We start from the raw sequence: 13936 nt of genomic DNA, 5'->3' as shown, positions 1-13936 counted from the left end.
GCAAAGCACCAATAAAATGAAGCGTGATAAAATGAGGTATGCCGGTATAGCACCAGGCACACTGCCCAGGTTTCTCAGAGGGTCCCAGTCTTCTCTGCCTTTGGCATTCTTTGGGGAAGGACTGAGATGCTCTAGGAGTCAAGTGTCAGGAAGGATGCATACACATGACACTTGAACCTTGTTCTTGCCTCGCTTTCGCTATGTGCTGGTTGCTCATTGTACTCTTCTGGAAGATTCCTGGATGCTTTTCGTACACTTTTGTACCATTTGGTCCAGTGACTCCAGAGCACCCGTGTAAGACCTGAAAGAGTGGGGCGCCTGGGTGGCTCAGTCGTCTAAGTGTCAGACTCTTGGTTTCAGCTCAGGTCACCATCTCGTTGTTCGTGAGTTCAAGCCCCACGTTGGGCTCTGCGCAGACAGCACAGAACCTGCTTGGGATCCTCTCTCCCTTCCCCTTGAAAGAGTAACTACCACAGCCAAGTTTCCGTGGCTGACAGGGAGTGAAGCGCAGACGCTGGATTGTGGTGCGTGATGCTTGGCCTCCTGTGTGACACGTTAGTAACTTATACCGACTGGGGTGAATGGGCTGGTGAAATACAGAGGGGAGGAGACCCACTGTTGCAGGTACTACTATGGAGGAAGAAAGACTTGCGCCCGAAGGATTCGTGCACGCTGCTGCTCTGTAAGATTAGGCCTGGCAGAGAATATCACCTCTGGCAAATTTCAGAAACTCGATCAGTTGGCTATGGCATGTCTGTCACCAGGTCCTGTTTCCTTTTCTTTCAGATTATTTCTCCCGTCACCTATGTCACTCCATCCTCATTGCCACCTCATAGTTGGATTTCTTCAACAGGTGGTTCAATCGTATTCTCGTTCAATAAACGTGCACAACTCTATGCCCGTTGGCCGAGCACAGGGCTCCCTCGGGGAACTCACAATCTACTGAAGGAGACAAATGAGCTGATTACTAAATAGAGGGGTAAGGACAACCACAGAGAACAGTGCAGGATGTTATGACACTATGGAAAAGATGGGGGCCTATCCAGTTTTGGGGATCAGGGAGACTTGATGTCTAATTACTGAAAAACAAAGGGGTGGGGAAGTAGGGAAAGGGAGGTGGGAATCCCTTAAGGCAATAAATAAATAAGGAAATAACAGAAGGTGGCAGGTGAGCAGATATAGGTAAAGGTCTATTGTGGAGCTCGGTTCCTAAAGACAATAGCAAATTCGGGATTAATGGAGGAAAGTAGGGCCAGGGGTGGGAAATGCAGGTGGAAAAATGAAGCTGGGCCAGATCAATAGAAGACTTGTATGTCATATTACGGAGTTTGGATTTTATCATCCTTAAATCAACGGGGAACCAGAAGAGGACTTTAAGCAAGGGAGTGACATTATCGAGTTTATCTTTAAAAAGTTCACTCCAACTGCAGTGTGGGAAATAGATTTTCTTTGTTTTAAAGTTATTTTTTTTTTTAATTTTTTTTTTCAACGTTTATTTATTTTTCGGACAGAGAGAGACAGAGCATGAACAGGGGAGGGGCAGAGAGAGAGGGAGACACAGAATCGGAAACAGGCTCCAGGCTCTGAGCCATCAGCCCAGAGCCTGACGCGGGGCTTGAACTCCCGGACCGCGAGATCGTGACCTGGCTGAAGTCGGACGCTTAACCGACTGCGCCACCCAGGCGCCCCTTAAAGTTATTTTTAAATGTTTATTTATTTTTGAGAGAGAGAGAGAGAAAGACAGAGGGCAAGTTGGGGAGGGGCAGAGAGAGAGGGAGACACAGAATCCGAAGCAGGCTCCAGGCTCTGAGCCGTCAGCACAGAGCCCGACGCAGGGTTTGAACTCACAAAGCACGAGATCATGACCTGATCTGAAATCAGAAGCTTAACCGACTGAGCCACCCAGGCGCCCCTTGGAAATAGATTTTCTACATAATCATTTACTTAAAATTTGATTATTCTAATTGCATGTAGGTTCACACATAGAATATTATGATCATTTCTGATGTTGGGCTTGGGTTTTGCCTTTGTTTTGTTTTGCCTTTCATAAGTCAGATACAAATTTATCTGCAAAGGATGTCGATGTCAATTCGTTTTAACTGAAATAGCATTTTTAGTTTAATTTTGTGAAGAGGTAATATATGAAATGGTTCAAGATTCAAAAAGTGCACAGGATGTGAAAAGTATAACTTCATCCTGTTCCCTAACCATTAATTCCTCTTCCAACAGCAACCAATGCTATTAGGTTTTTTTATGTTCTTCCATAGAAACTTTATGCGTATAAAAACTGTATATGCTCATATATTCTTTTAAGATATATTTACATAGTCTCTACATACCATTTTAAGACCAATGATAGTGTCCTTTGTCTTCCTTTCTCATGCAATCTGATTTGGACATCTTATGTTAGTATTCAGTTTCTCATTCATTGTTACAGCTGAATAGTAGGTGGTTGTGAACCTGCCCTAGAGCTTGGTTCAGCGTCCTCCATAGCGGACATTCAGAATGTTTCCAGTCTTCTGATTTTGCAAGCACTGCTGCGGTTAATAACACTGGCATTCTCATTTCACATATGTGAAGGCTCCTCTGTGGTATGAATTCCCCCAAATGGGATGGCTGGACCAAAGTATGTACTTCAGTAATTTTGACTGGTAGGACCAAATTTCCTTCCACAGAAGTTGTACCAATTTCAACTCCCACCAGAAATGCGTGGGTTTGACAATAGAGAATGTTATCAAATTCCTAGATCTCTGGAAGCTGATAGGTGGAAACGTGCTACCTTCCTTTAATTTGAATTTGCATTTGCATATAATGAATGACAATGAGCCTCCTTTTATGTGACTAAGAGCCAGTTGTTCGTCTTGTCCCCTGAACTCTCTGTTCATATCCTAGTCTCATTTTTCTTGTGGGCTGTTGGTCTTTTGCATAGTAATTTATAGAAGCTCTTTACCTAAAGATAAAGGGACTTTAGTCCCATATCTATGGCATGAGTTGGAAATATTTTTCCATGTTTATCATGTGTCTTTTTCTTGTTTTTATGGTGATTTTTGCCATGCAGAAAAAGTTCATTGTTAAGGAGTTGAATTTAGCCATCTATTTTTTTATAGGCCTTTGAATTCTATGTAAGTTTAAAAAGTATTTCCCATCTCAAGATTACAACACAAACAGTGGTTTCTTTGCGTACTTCCATGACTTCAGTTTTTATTAAGTGAACCATGTGAAATTACCGACATTTAACAATTTGGACCTACAGAAATCGTCATATGGTTCAATCTAGTGCATTTAACTCTTTGATCTACTTCGAATTTATTCTGGTGCAAGATATGAGGTCAAGTCCAACTTAATGTTTTTGCAGATGTGACCTCAACTAAAGCCATTTTTTCCCACTCATTTTTTAAAGTTTTCATTTAGGGGCACCTGGGTGGCTCAGTCAGTTAAGCGGCCGACTTCGGCTCAGGTCATGATCTCGCGGTCCGGGAGTTCGAGCCCCGCATCAGGCTCTGTGCTGACAGCTCAGAGCCTGGAGCCTGTTTCGGATTCTGTGTCACCCTCTCTCTCTGACCCTCCCCCGTTCATGCTCTGTCTCTCTCTGTCTCAAAAATAAATAAACGTTAAAAAAAAAAATTAAAAAAAAAATTCCAGTTAGTTAACATACGATGTGATATTAGTTTCAGGTGTTCATCACAAGTTTATTCCTTAATCCCCATCACCTATATAACCCATCCACCTGTCACCTTCCCTCTGGTAACCATCAGTGTGTTTTGTATGGTTAAAAATCTGTTTCTTAGTTTGCCTTTGTCTCTCTCTCTCTTTTCCCCCATACCCATTTAGTTTGTTTGTTAAATTCCACATGAGTGAAATCATGCAGTATTTGTATTTCTCTGACTGACTTATTTCACTTAGCATAATACTCTCTAGCTCCATCCATGTGGTTGCAATGGCAAGATTTCATTCTTTTTGATGGCTGAGTAATATTTCACCATTATCATTATAGATTATAATGTTTTAATGTTATCTAATCTATTATATGTTATATATATGTATATATATTTATATTTATAAGATTATATATAATCTTCTTTAACCATTCATTAGTTGATGGATACTTGGGCTGTTTCTATAGCTTGGCTGTTATAGGTAATGCTGCTATAAACATTAGGTGCATGTATCCCTTTGAATTAGTATTTTTGTATTCTTTGGGCAAATACCTAGTAGTCTGATTGCCGGATCATAGGGTAGTTCTATTTCTAACTCTTTGAGGAACCTCAAACTCTTTTCCAGGAGGGCTGCACCAATTTGCATTCCCACCAACAGTGGGCATTTTCATTCATTTTTAATGCCAACAGTTTGGCAAATGAGGCAAATGAGGTTGCGTTTGTTTCTAATTTTCAAAACTTGCCCACTGATGTGCCTGCCCGTTCAAATTGCTATTTTAATTATGCAGATTTTATATGTTTTAATCCCTCCTTACTCGTTTTGTCAGAATCTTCCTCTCTTTCCTTCCGTATTTCGCCACGTGAATGTAGAATGTTCTAGGCTGGTTCCTAAAAAAAACCAATAATCTTGTTTGTGTTTTTATCAAGATCAGTTAGAGTTTATAGATTGAGCCGAGGGTGAATCACCATTTTTATGGCATTACATTTTCGGCAGTAGCTACTTAACTGTGTCCCCTCTCTTCATTCTCTGGTCCGCTGCCACCTAATCTGCGTCAAGCACCAGCTTCACTAAGTCACATCCCTGGTTTGCCCTAATCCACACCTTTCCTTGTTTTCACACCTTTTCCCTTCAGGCCGTGTCCTCCTCTCACCCCTCCACTAACTAAAAGCCTTGATAAATCCACTCATCCATCCAGATCACATCTTTGAGTGAAATCTTGCTCGGCTAGTGTGATACTCCACTGTTCCCTCCCTTCTGTGAAGTCACCGCCCCGTAGCACTGGTTGGCACTAAATCATGCGCGCCATTTTTTACACGCGTATATTTACGTCGAGTGGCTTAGGTTTCAAAAGCGATAATCAAACACTTAATTGCATTTATATTAAGCCCAAATCTCTATGGTGGAAATGATGATGCATACCCAGATTTTTATTACTTTGAGTCTGTATATGCCTTAATTTCTTGCGTGTATAGATCACATGTCTCATCCGTTCCCGTCCATCTGTCAACAGATGTTTATTGTGTGCCTACCGCATGCCCGCACTTTGATGGACATTGGATATTTGTATGAATCAAAGTAAGCTAAGCAGAAATAACAAATACCTCATTGCTGTGGCTTAGAAACATAAAGATTTCTTTTCCCCTCGTTCTGTGTCCACCCCCGCTCAGTTTTGACTCTACTCCAAAGCTTCATTTCAGGACTCAGATCGAAGGAGCTGCCCCATCTGGGCTATGCTGCTCTCGTGACAAAGGGGGAGAGAACCATGGTAAAACCACGTGGAAACTCTTAATGCTTCCGCTTGGAAGTGGCACATGACGATTTCACTCATATTACATTGGCCACAGCAAGACACATGACTAAGCTTGAGATCAGTGGGACTGGAAACATAATGTTTTGGTAAGAAAGGGTCCTTTAGTGGAAGGTATCGAATATTCTTTTTTGATCGCTTTTTTAAGACACTGAATATTTTTATCCAATAGCACAATGTAGCACAGCCACACAGTGGTGAAAAGGGCAGATAGGGGACTGATCTCACAGCACTTACAAGCTAGCAGGAAAAAAGGACATTAACCAAATAACACAATTGTGACAAATGCTCCAAAAGAGAAGGAGGGGATGTTAAGAAAAGATAAAATGGGTAGGCCAACATCGTCTGGATGGTTTAAAAGACTCCCTTCCTACCATCTCCAAAAGATATTTTATTTCATTTAATTTTTAAATTCTTTTCGTTTCTTTTTTTAATGTTTATTTACTTTTGAGAAAGAGAGACAAAGTGCGAGTGGGGGGAGGGGCAGAGAGAGAATGAGAGAGAGACACAGAATCCGAAGCAGGCTCCAGGCTCTGAGCTGTCAGCACAGAGCCTGACGTGGGGCTCAAACTCACAAACCGTGAGATCATGACCTGAGCTGAAGTCGGACGCTTAACTGACCCAGCCACCCAGGTGCCCTGAGGTATTTTAAAGTTAATAGAAATAAACTAGGCAGGAGAGAGAGTTGCCTCTTGGTCAGATGCTTCAAATAATGAAGTCAGTCAAAACTGTTGAACATATTAACTTGACCAAGATGCACTAAATTAACATCCTTCTAATTTGCAGATTTTCCACATCTAACTTCAATAAAAATACTCTTTTCAAGGACTCAGTACTCCACAATTCCTTATTCATATGTTTTTCCCATATAATAAGGCAGAGATGACTTTATAATTGCATTATGGTGTTGACATTTTCCTTGGCTTTGAGGGACCCTAAATGACAACTTGTAATTAGGCTGAGAGGTACTTTTCTACAAACGGCAACATAAAAGTCTTGATATTAACACTACCTATATATTTGCGCACTATGTGTAATATATGTTGTACCTTCCTTGGTCTAAAAATGCAATGCCATTCACAAAAAAGGTTGGTAGTAATTACAGAGCAAGAGAATGGTTTAATCTTTCAAAAGGGAATGCACCCTATCCCTAACATGTAATTATTAGACCATTTCCACTTTCATAAGATGATATTATGCTCAATTATTTACAAAGAAATAAATGAGTAAACGAATAATGATGCTGGGGTCTTAGTCTTGCTTTCCTAATGGATGCTTCAGAAGAGAGCCTTTGTAATTCTGTCTCCATACCATATGTCTCTGTTGACATTAAAATGCTTAGTTCCAAATGAGTTGGCTTCATTCAAGCATCTTAATTCAAGAGTGGATGATTAGATCTTAAGCTAAAAACCTATTAGTATGTAAGCACTTGTGTTTTTGAAAGGTATTAAGGGAACATCATAGTAAGGTGGTAGATAAATCCTCCCTATCTAGTGGTGGGCTGGCAAAAATCTCATTTGATCTGCAAACATGACTGCCTAGCTTCATGTCAAAGTTAAGCACAGAATGAGAACTCTGCCAAGTGTTTGCTATATAATACACAGATTGGGTGGTGTCTGTTTTTATTATCAGTAGTAGTTTCAGAGACGGGATCTCTGAAACTCCTAAGGACTCAGTATCTTTTCCATGCAAAAAAAACACCCTGAACAAGATTTTGAGCTGCAAGCAAGGAACTCACCTCAGTAGGACTTCTACAGCGAATGCCACACAGTAGTGGGATTATGCACCCGTGAGGTTTCTTAAACAGACACCGCGCTACAAAGCAAGCGGTGTGAGTAGAAAAAGGACAAATCACATTGCAAATATTTTCAATCCCTCTGAGGAAGCACGTATGGATCTAGATAAAACCCAATGCTATGATTGTTCCTGCTTTTATTTAACCACACGTGTGGTCCCAACTAATAGGATTCTCCCCCGCTTGCCATTAATTTGCTTTAGTCCCTGTGTAATCCTATCAACAGCAGGGCACAGTGATCTTCATACAGGGAATGGGGAAATCATTTGATAACCATCTGCCTAATGTTTTGGCGGAAATTTAGCTTACAGGGCCACTACCAAGTTGGGACTCCTCCTCAGGAATAGACGTTTCGACTAGGGAACAGGGCAGAATATAAAGTCCCAAGACTGAGATTGTCTAATTCTGTTCTGACAGGTGACCAGTAGGACTCCCGACTAGGCCACTCCTGAAGAAAGAAAGACAAGATTAACTTATCACTATCTAACTTCAAAGGCGTGGGCTAGTTTCTCCCTCCTTCCCTCCCTCCTGCCCTTCCTACCTCTTTCCCTCCCTCCTGATCTCTTTCTTTCTTCTTACTTCTTTTTATGTAAAAAAATGCCATGGATACAATGAACCAGTAAAGGTGCACTTTGAAAACTGCATGGAAAACTTTAGTAGCTCACACCTTTAAATATATACTCCCTAGGCATTTTCCTTCTTGGTTCACATCCACCGTTGACATCTTCTTTATTGCTCATCAGAAACACAGATAGCCATAAAGGAATGGGAAAGAAATGCTTTATACGAACAGGAATATGAATCGCTGCAAGAAAAATGCCAGATTTATTTGTCAAAGCACTTATTGATTTAAACATGAAATATAAGAGCGGACGTCCCAGATTAACTTGTATTGCTAATACCTCCTAACTGCATCCTTTTTCACCCCCAAGGAGCTTTGAGTATCATAAAGATATCATCCGGTCCAGCCGTGCAAATTAAAATGGGACCATAGGTTCAGAACTTGAAGGAAATAAGACGATGCTTAAAAAAAAACTTAGGCTTCATGAAAATAAAAATTTTTGTGAAAATCCAAATAAAAAAATTGAGAACTGAGACCAGGGTCAGAGAGGGGGTGGATAATAGAAGCTCCTTTCCAAGGGGCTCCTGGGTGGCTCAGTTGGTTAAGCATCTGACTCTTGATCTCGGCTCAGGTCTTGATCTCAGGGTCGTGAGTTCAAGCCCTGTGTTGGGCTATGCGCTGAGCATGAAGCCTACTTGAAAAATGAGACAAGACTTTTTGAAAGAGAAACATCCCCCCTAGGATGAGTTTTCGTATTCTAACTTAACCGGAAGAAATGTTGAGTCACTGGACGTTAATCACCTTGTACAAGCTCTGAAATACTTATGGGGCAATTGGATGTTTGCACACTGGCTCCACGTTTGATGATATTAGCAAACTATTGTCACCTTACACAACGATATTGTGGAGTTTTTGTTGTTGTTGTTAACAGTACTTCTCTTTTAGAGATACCTACTGAAGAAGTCCTGATATTTTAGAGGCGCCTACCAAAATATTTAGGAAAAAAATTCTATTCTATCTTTGATCTGCTTCACAATAATACTGGAAGGAGGAGTACATGGGGATATAGATAAAACAAGATTGGCCGAGAGTCCATCAATGCTGAAGCTGGATGATGAGCGCATTAAAGGCTCAGTATATTATTTTGACTATCTTGTGTGTGTTAAAAATGCTTCAGGGGTGCCTGGGTGGCTCAGTCGGTTAAGCATCCAACTCCAGATTTCGGCTCAGGTTATGCTCTCGCTGTCAGTCATGAGATTGAGTCCCTCATTGGGCTTTGTACTGAGCATGGATCGTGCTTGGGATTCTCTCTCCCCTCTCTCTCTGCCCCTCCCTCATTCGTGTTCTCTCTTTCTCTAAATAAACAAGGGGCGCCTGGGTGGCTCAGTCGGTTAAGCGTCTGACTTCGGCTCAGATCATGATCTCACGATCTGGGTTCAAGCCCCATATCAGGGTCTGTGCTGACAGCTCAGAGCCTGGAGCCTGCTTCAGATTCTGTGTCTCCCTCTCTCTGTTCCTCCTCCACTTGCACTCTGTCTCTGTCTCTCTCAAAGATACATTAAAATGTTAAAAGATTTTTAAATAAACCCTTAGAAATGCTTCATAATAAAAATTTTAAAAGAAGAAACATTTATCATAAGATACATCAGATGCACAAAGACGTAACAAAGAATAATCTGGTGGACACTTACCCATCCACTCTCCACCTGAAGAATTAAAGCAGAAAACCGTGGTTGAACAAATTATAAAGCACCTCTTTTATTCTTCCTTCGATTGTCTGGCTGCATTTGCGGTGTCCCTTCGGGGAGGTAGTGGCTAATGTCGACTCATTAAAACTGGGGACACCTCATATGTGTTTGAGGCCACGCCAGCTAGCGAGAGTAGATCTCGCGTCAGTCTTCTGTGAGGCAATGAGGCGTCAGCTGTGGATCTAACTGTTGAGCTAACTCAGCCTTGAGAATCACACAAACACCTGGATGGAAATCTCTGCTCTGCCTATGGTGGTGTGACTTCCAGTAAAGTTCCAACCTTCTCTGGGTCCCCTTGCTTCATATCTAAAAAATATGTTTAGTGATCCCACCCTCGGAGGATCACAGGCAATGTCTGTAAATCACCCAGTTGGCACGGGGCAAATAGTAGCTATTTTACTTGACGTGTTAAAAGAAGACATTTGGACATTTCCTAACTGAAATATACGAGCCCCTCTGAACCAGCAGTTGATAAACACCGTATGGCTAGTTGATAACAACAAAGCTCACTTTGCTGCTTACCCAAAGGTAAGGGATCATCACCTTGAAAGGGTTTTCGCAACATCCAGGAGTGGGAGGACACTTAGGAGAATAATGACAATACTCTCAGGAGGACAATACTCTTATTCTTAGGAGAAGAATGAATATACTCGTAGGAGAATAATGACAAAGTTGGGATATTTATGAGCTTGAGGGAGTCTGATTTAAGGTAGGTCTTTCCGTGACAGTGTAAGGGGACACTTAATTGAAACTGGGAAAAATTTATTATATTATAAAGATTGGTAGATTGGCCGACAGAGTTGGGAGGATTTCAAAAGGAGTCTTGAAGAATGAATCATCTTTTGAAGCGATCTCTTGTCCCAAGAAAGGGGTGATGAATGGAGAAGGAATGAATGGGTTTGGGGGAATTTCTGGAAACAAAGAGTAAATTATCTGCAATGCCAGCTTTCTGAGCAAGAGTTTTCTGGACTAGTAAAGTTAGATGAATGCAGTTGAATAGTAAAGTTAGATTAATGCAAACAGTAAGCTGAATGGGTATAGATTATTTTTATTCTTGTTTATATAAGGGCTCTAAGAAATACTTTCGTTGTCTGTGTTTTTATTTTTAGGCCTCAGCATGCACGGGGATTATATGATATAAGAACACATTTCAGCAAAATTAGCTTCCTTTATGGTCACTTCCTTTATGGCAACTCACATATTCTCTATTGCTTTTTGTGATCTCATTTGAATGTTTCAGACTGTCCTTAGAATATTATTGTAGGGCCACCTGGGTGGCTCAGGAGGTTGAGCGTCCGACTCTTGATTTTGGCTCAGGTCATAAGCTCACGGTCGTGAGATCAAGCCCCGCATTGGGATCCACGTTGAGTGTGGACTCTGCTTGAGATGGTCTCTCTCCGTCTTCCTCTGCCCTTCCCCCATGTGTGCTCACTCTCTCTCCCTCAAAATAAAAAAAAAATAAATAAAATAAAAAATTACAAAAAAAGAATATTATTTTAGCTTTACACCGGTGGTCCTGGACTTTGCCTGGACAGTAGAATGACATGGGGAGGTTTTAAAGGTCCCAAAGCCCAGGTCCCACCTCAGGCCAATCAAATCAGAATATCTGGAGTGGGGCCTGGACATCGGTAAGTTTAAACTCTCCCAATGTGCATGTAAGGTTGAGAACAACAGCTCGGTGCCTGTCTGGAGAAGTAAAAACTTGACCGGGGAAGTATAAGACCCGGGTTAGACCTTGACACCAACTACTGATTATTAACAATTGGAGCAGCTTTCTAGTGCCCTTCAACTTCACTAGAAACATTAATGATGACACAGGTGTTATGTGCAAACATCCTGCCCTTTCAGGTCTAGATTCAAATTGTATCGCCTTTCTCAGGGACTTAAAGCTTCGTGGCAACCTTCATCTTCGATGACCCGTTCCACTAACTTCCTTTGCTTTGCTGCCTTCTTGTAGTGTATGCTGTTCCTTTATTCTACTCTGGCCTTAACTCCCTTTCTTTGATTTGCACATGTGCTCCGTCATCCCAGCACATCCCCCTCCCCCCGCCACCCCAAACACACACAAATGGTCATAGAAGCAGGTGTAGCTGACTTTGCTGGAGGTTGGAAAGACAAAAGAGGTTTTATGTCGCAGAAACATGAAAACCTTAATGTAGGATATTAGACATCAGGTACCTATGGCCTCAAAAGTCCTTTGGCCACTTTGCATGCTGTACAGGTACCAACCCCACCCACCTTTCTTCTCTCACTCATGCTTCCTTGCCCCACCTCAAGAGAAAATAAAAATTCCTACCATTGTCTTATGCAGAACCATTCTAGTTGCTTCTAGCCTCATCCCCATAGTGAGCTTTGGAATTCTGTTTGCATATCCAAAACTCATTAATGTTCTCTGATAAACAATGAAGCATCTATTCTAGCAGTGCCTTCTCTATCCCCACTAGATCTTTTAAGGAAAAGAAAGCACCAGTGACACTAATAGTGTCACTCTTAGGAGAATAATGACAATTCTTTCCCAGTCTCTTAGCAGGTATAACCAGTTAGGTTAGTTGAGATTTTAAATAAAACAATTTTTTTTTTGTGATAACAATTTAGTTTCTTAACTCAGCAATTATGCAAATTATAGTAGGTGCTAAAAAATATGCAAACTACACGGGTAACAAATCTTCCAGGAATAATCAGTTTAATTGAGGCATAAGATAGACTCTTTTTTTTTTTTTTTAAGTTCATTTATTTTGAGTGTGGGGAGGGGCAGAGAGAGGGAGAGAGAGAGAATCCCAAGCAGGCTCTGCTCTGTCAGCATGGAGCCCAACGCTGGGCTCCAAACCCATGAACTTTGAGATCATGACCTGAGCTGAAATCGAGTCGGATGCCTGACTGAACCAGCCGGGCGCCTCAAGACAGACTCTTAAGATATAGTTAAGGTATAATACAAGAGACTAATTGTATACACAATGAACTCAGCTTCCACAAATCTATTTCAGTTCATTGCCATTTATTTTTCTGAGATCCATATTTTCCAATATTAGATGATTTCAAAGGACCAGGGTCTTTCACAATCCCACTGTAGTAACATATTGTTTTTTTGATTTGTGGTCACATTTTCTGACTCACTGGTCAGAAGGCCAGATTGGTATGACTTAAAGAACGAATAGAGAACTTTCATTTCTAGGGTAGGTATCTGCATCAACCCTCCTTCTATAGACAACTAAAATTCTTGCTTAAAATATATGAAAAACATCAACTGAAATCCATCAATGAACTCTCAAGAAAGGAAGAAACTTTCAGCCCAGGAAATGAGGCCCTTTGTTGAACCAGATGGACTTGAACTCCTGTTCTCACAACTTACAAGGTCCAGGGAATGGGAGACATATCCCAGGGCTTACCAAGGTGGAGAGTCCAAAACTCATATCCCAAACAGCTATACCCTCAGGGTAAAAAATGAACTAGAAACAACACTCTGCTTCTCTTTACCCTCTCCCTCAGTCAAGAAAATATACTGCTTATAACTTGTGATGCTGAGCGAAGGTGAAAAAAGAAAAAGAAGTCACTATTGAGAACTTGGACCTAGAGCTCATATCAAGTTTACAGCCTGAATTCACACTCCCTGCATGGTCTGCAAAACCTCAAGCCAAGAATTTATTTGAGAGTGACCCCAGACTAGTCATGTCACAAAGTGCATGGTAGAAACAAATGTAGATCCCTTCTAAAGAACACAACTTTCCAAGCCCCAAAGAATTCTCAAACACAATTCCAAGAATAATGAGCAGAGCACCGTAAAAATTAATAAATACACAAGGAAATAAAGCACCATGAGCACGAATGAAAAGAAACAAACAAAAACCCCACATACACAAAACAGATACAGACTCATAAAGACTTCAGATCATGGGAGTTTCAGACACGCACAATAAAAAACTGTTTAACAGTAAGTGACGAACTTGGAAACACGGGCAAGAAACAAACTGTAAAATACGACAACCAGGTTTTGAAAGAACCAAATTGAACTGGAGACGAAGTATAAAACTCTTTTTTTTTATTTTTATTTTTTTTTAAATTTCTTTTTTTTCAACGTTTATTTATTTTTGGGACAGAGAGAGACAGAGCATGAACGGGGGAGGGGCAGAGAGAGAGGGAGACACAGAATCGGAAACAGGCTCCAGGCTCTGAGCCATCAGCCCAGAGCCTGACGCGGGGCTCGAACTCACGGACCGCGAGATCGTGACCTGGCTGAAGTCGGACGCTTAACCGACTGCGCCACCCAGGCGCCCCCGAAGTATAAAACTCTTAAAAAACTCCATGAAATAGGGAATTACTGTTGGTTTTCTTAGGTGTGGTGATAGTGTGGTAGTTCTCCACCAAAAAAT

This window comes from Lynx canadensis, chromosome D4, assembly GCF_007474595.2.
Source record: "Lynx canadensis isolate LIC74 chromosome D4, mLynCan4.pri.v2, whole genome shotgun sequence".
In the NCBI taxonomy this organism is placed as follows: domain Eukaryota; kingdom Metazoa; phylum Chordata; class Mammalia; order Carnivora; family Felidae; genus Lynx; species Lynx canadensis.
Note: the sequence above shows the minus strand (reverse complement) of the source record.